Source organism: Vipera ursinii (genome assembly GCF_947247035.1).
Source record: "Vipera ursinii genome assembly, chromosome: 1".
NCBI classification, from domain to species: domain Eukaryota; kingdom Metazoa; phylum Chordata; class Lepidosauria; order Squamata; family Viperidae; genus Vipera; species Vipera ursinii.
Window position 1 is genome coordinate 284,010,021 of NC_139512.1, and position 5,729 is coordinate 284,015,749.

Here is a 5,729-nt window from a genome sequence, read left to right on the forward strand (position 1 = left end):
ACATGCATGCTAGTCGTTTCCAACTCTAGGGGCCGGTGCTCATCTCCATTTCAAAGCCGAAGAGCCAATGCTTGTCCGAGGATGTCTCCATGGTCATGTGGCTAGCATGACTAGATGCCAAAGGCGCACGGAACGCTGTTACCTTCCCACCGTAGTGGTCCCTATTTTTCTACTTGCATTTTTACGTGCTTTCGAACTGCTAGGTTGGCAGAAGCTGGGACGAGTAACAGGCGCTCCCTCTGTTACGCGGCACTCGGGATTGAACCCGCCAAACTGCTGACCTTCTGATCGACAAGCTCAGCATCCTAACCCACTGAGCCACCGCGTCCCTTGCATACCCAAACTAACTTGAGCTAATAGAAGTTGAAGCTCAAAACATTTGTATGACACCACATTCCCTATCCCCACTTTTGAAACTAACAATCTATTACAAATCTGATATCAGAGACAGCAAGGGGAAAATTCCAGCTTTCCAGAATGCCCCTTCAATTGCATCCTTGAGCAAAGGATTTACAAAATCTTACCAGCTAACTAGCATTCATTAAGAACCTCCCATTATTTCCTGTGGATTAAAGAAAGATGACAGGTTCTTGCTGCGATTTGCTATTTAATCATTTCACAAGTTAAGCAAGTTGTTATCGTATTCACATGTCATAGTCAAGAAGGTCGCTGTCACTATTCCTTATGTGATGTTTGACTCCAAATGACTTGAGGAATGCAGCTATGTTGTTTTTTTCCTTTGCAGGTCTAAGGAAACAGTTTCTCCTTGCTTTTTTACCTCTCCTGTCTAATCTATAGACTTGCTTTTCCTAAATAAAAGGTATTAATCAGGCCCAACCTTACTTAAGCTTCTTATCCCTGACAAGTTCAGCAGTATGCTTCCACCTTCTACTCTTTAGGTTGTGTTTATCTTTCAATCTATTCATTCCAAACATTTCTTCTAACAATCGGTGCACAATCCAATTTCTGAATAACACTTCATGATCCATTGTGTGCCCTAAAAGTCTTTAATGAGCTGCAAGTCTCTTCAATAGCTTTGTTGCCAAACACTAGGATGGCTTCTTCTCTGGAAATTATTATTGAACATTATTCTTCCAGGGTCATTCCTACAGGCTCTTGAGAAATTAACTCATGTCCACATCTCAAAGCGGAAGGATCTATGAGTTTATCACCAATATATTACAATGATGAAGTTGGTCGATTAAAATGATTATGGGTGCTTTGAATTAACAACTCTGGCACATGCAATGCTGGAATCAGTGTGTAAAACATACAGTCCTGAACATTATATCCCAAGAAATTTTGCAAAATGGGCAGGATCATCGGGGATCTCTAGTCGTCAAGAATTGTCTTTTAAGATTACAAACCACTGTTTTAGTTTGTCTAGGTCCCCTGCTCTGTATTCTAATATTACTGTATAATTTCCTCCTATTCCTGTATCTGTGACTGTGGGTGTTCTGAACTGGCTTCTGGAACCAGGGATGTTCTGCACAGGAGTTGTAAAATTGAAATGAAATTTAGATAAGGCAAAGGTACACTTGAATTTGCTATTTAACAACTTGGGAGCAGGATACACTCTCTCTGAAAATGAGAATCAATAGTTTGAGAATCCTGCTCAAGACAATTCTGGTACTTGATTGCCAAAAATTAAAGCATCCTTGCAGCAAAGAGAGGTATTAGCACATTCCCAGAAGCCTTATACTTTACAAAGTTCATAAAATTGTTAAGGAACTTTAACAGGGAAAAACACTTTGAGACCTATCCAAAGCCTATTGAGGCCCAAGGCCCAGCATGCTGGCCAGTTGTTGGTAGAGGGGAAAAAAATAGGAAGAACAGAGAGAGAATAGAATGGAACATGGTAGTAAAGCTGCTGTTAAGCCCAGAGACTAAACAGGAATTCAGTATGCATCACCATATAACAGCAATCAACTCCACTGATATATTGACCATCAGAGACAATCCTTTGTCTAATATAATGTAATATATATGTATACAAAACGTTAGCAGTAAGTTAAAACCGTTATTCCATGAGGTAAACAAAACTGACAGGAGAACACGTGGGAACTTTGACAGCTGTCAAAGTTCCCCGCCAGGGCGCAGGCGCAGCCACTGACAGCTCGCGGCTGTCAAAACACCAAGCCGGCTCACCATGCGGAAAGAAGAACTGTCAAGACAAGACAGCGGTGATTGGCTCGGTTAGATGCGGCGCCAAAAGAAACGATCCTGATTGGATCTCACTGACAGCTGCCGGCTATAAAAGCCGGGCAAGTTATTCTGCCTTTTTGCCTTGTTCTAAATAAAGTCCTAGTTAAGTAACCTGTCGTCCCGAGTGGTCCTTCGGCTACTTCATATAAGGCAGGAAATCATGAGATTATAGGGGTTAGCTTCCCCTCCCCTCTCCCCATAATATACAGTACTTCTTTTTTTTTTTAGTCTCCCTCACAGTAAGTTTTTCTTTTTCAAATTCTGGGACTGGCTCTTGGTGAGTTTTAGAGGAAAGGCATTATTCAACCTTGTCTTCATTTATGAGGATTGTTTTCTGTTATGTATGGGTTTAAAGAAGCACCCTAAGCAGCGCCTTAGCTGATACCACGAGGTGGCGCTGTACCGAAACTGCTGTGGCCGGGATAAGCTTTTGGCGGGAAACAGAGGTTTAAACTGATTGGTTGGGTGTGTACCTGGCCAGGTTTAAATTGATTGGTAGGGTGGGTACCTGGCCAGGTATATAAAGGGTACAGGTAACCCCTATTCCCCAACTCAGTTCTCACACCAATAAAGAGCTGCTATGCCAAACTCTGCTGCCTGCATCCTTCCTGCATTCCTGAACCCACTATTTAACATTTTCCATATGGGACATGGCGCAGTAGGAAAGCATTTGCCACTTATGACCCGCCATTTTTTCTTGAAGCTTCTACTTCAAGAAAGAACTAGAATCATGCCAAATCAAGTGTCCAACTTCATGGTTTGGGCATACATTGTTTACGAATCACTGCAGCAATCTCCTCCAGTAATACAGGGTGATGGAAATTGTAATCCCAAACATCTGGAAGGCATCTGTTTGCATCTTCTTTGCCGGCCAAGAATGCTTACTACGTATAATGATTACCCTACGCATTGTCTTGATAACTCTGCAAGGTTATGAATGTCGCCATTCTTTAAAAAGGAAACAAAAGCTGGCAGTTATTTTTTTTAAAAAAAGGAATTTCAACTGTAAATATCCTGGGCTCTCGTTTTCAAAACTGCAAGTTAAGCCCCATTGTAGCATCAGGCTTAATTAATGTAACTGGTGATATATGGATCTGTGCCAAAGGTACGTATAAAAACTGCATCATTTTTCTCTTAACTGGTGCCCTCCAGCTGTTATATCCAGAGGGCTGGCTAGACATATAGATAGCAGTTGCAGTCAGGGGCATCAGGTTGAGTGCGGGTGTCTTGCGTCATGTCTTCCAACAATTGGCACCATCTTCTCCTCTCTTATCCCATTAACCACTTGAAATACATTTGCCTGCAGCTGACATATATATATAAAAATCTTAACCTCGGTTTTGTATTGCCATAGAAACCATTATCTGCTCTTCTGTTCTGCAAGCCCTTCTGCCTAGCTTATGCTCTCCATCAGTTCATTTACGACCTACCTTGTGCCTCATTATGCTGTTCCAATTCCCCAATTTTTTTACACCGGAATAGAGGCAAAATGTTTCTTCCATAATCCTCTCCCACTGAGTGCCTTTATCTTTGCAACTGTCAACATCCCTTGGCAAATTTTCTTATAGCCTTGGGCCGAAAGATGAAAGAGAAAGAAAGTTGGGGGGGGTGATTTGGAAATGTTTCTTTTTTGTTTCTTTTGGGGGTTTTTTTGCAAAAAGAAATCGTTGAAAGGACTAAGAGGGAGAACTCCAGTCAAATAGTTGACTGATTGACTAGAATAAAAATATGCAAGTTAATGCCAGTATTTCTCATTTGACAATGGTAATTAGGACTGGAATTTCGGTTGACGTGGTCGTAAATTGAAAAATCACTGTCACCATGCTTAGTGATCGCAGTTCTGGCACTTCCATTGCCACGGTTAAACAAATCCCATGTCATCATTACACATGATATTCACATGGTTGCCATTTGCAACCTCCTCCCTAGCTTCTCCATTGACTCTGCTTGTTGGAAGTGAAGGTTACAAATGGCAATTGCGTGACTGCGAGACACTACAGCATTTATAAATATGAGGACCAGTCGTAAGTAATACTTATTCAATACCATTGTAAATCAATCAATCAATCAGAATAGAGCTGGAAGGGATCTTGGAGATCTTCTAGTCCAACCCCCTGCTCAAGCAGGACACCCTATGGTACAATTTGAGAAAAGTGACTGTCCAGTCTCTTCTTAAAAAAAGAAGCAACCCACGACATCCGAAGGCACTGAAGTTTCTACTGGTTAACTGTTCTCACTGTTAGGAAGTTTCTCCTTAATTCCAGGTTGCCTCTCTCCTTGATTAAAGGAGAGGCGCAACTGTGTGGTATTCCTCCACTGCATAAATTTTACTTCGATGTTATTTAAATGCACAGCCTGCTCAGAACTAACGTAGAATTATGCCTGACGAAAACTGTGGAAGTTGAACAACTTGTTCAATAGCATGTTGGCAGGGAGTGAAGATGCAAGTGTAGCTTGGCAAACCTAAAACTGGCATGCTCATTTGGGCACCAGAGTTTTATTTCCCTTTACTACCCCTTCCAGGTCTAATGATCAGACAGCTTCATTTGTCCTCAGCGATGCATCGGCAATGTTAGAGGGTGAGATAATCATATTTGTGATGTCATCCCTGATAGACTGGGATCCTGCAATGAAAAAACTTTCTAAAGTAATACAAAAGGAGCTGAAATAGTAGCATATCTGGTCAACAGTCACCACATATACAGTATATATGCATTCTGAAATGTAGAAGCCCAAAAACTTGTCCCTAAGGCACCAGGCTAAAAATCAGGAGACTATGAGTTGCAGTCCCACCTTTGGCATGAAAGCCAATTGGGTGACTTTGGGCCAGTCACTCTTTCTCAACCCGACCCACCTCACAGGGTTGTTGTGGGGAAAACAGGAAGAGGAAGAAGTATTATACGTATATTTGCCACCTTGTATAAAAATAATAAGGTCAGGATAATCATACATACATACATAACACATACATACATACACCTTTCTGAAATTGAAGTTGATAAAATAAAAACTGACAGGCTATTGCTTTCTTCAGTAAGAACAATAGAACGAAGGAAAAACTCATATAGGAATGCTATATTGAAACGAATTGGCCTTTCATAAACAAAACATACTCGTGACACATTATATGGTCTTTTTTCCCCCCTACATTTTGCTGTTCGCTAGCCTGGCACTTTCTGAATGCATTGGACATGGATTCCTACCATTCTCAGCTAAGATGGAAGTAGTGTTGTTTGAGAAGGATCAAAGATACAGTTCAACCCACCTAGAGAGGAGATATGGAAAAGGCAGCTGGGATATGGAGCCTACCACTTCTGGGTTGCAAAAGTTCAGGCACCATTAGATAACAGCAAAGAGGACTTTTGTGGTTACTATGTGATGGCTATCCATCTTTTGGTGGGCCAATACATTTTTCTACAAGTAGTCAGTGGTGGGATTCAGCCTGTTCTGTACCAGCCTGCTACCGGCCCTGCAGAAAAGGCAACCCCTTTACAAACGGCAAGAGGCTGGATTTACGTCTGCCA

At 41.6% G+C, this 5,729-nt stretch overlaps 1 long non-coding RNA gene across 1 annotated transcript; it reads left to right on the top strand.

The window, feature by feature from the left end:
* The first annotated feature begins 1,824 nt into the window (after window positions 1–1,824).
* LOC310633100 lies at window positions 1,825–2,799 on the top strand. Its single transcript, XR_014490989.1, has 3 exons — window positions 1,825–1,977; window positions 2,356–2,651; window positions 2,687–2,799. It is a non-coding gene; the product is annotated as an uncharacterized lncRNA (long non-coding RNA).
* Window positions 2,800–5,729: the final 2,930 nt, after the last annotated feature.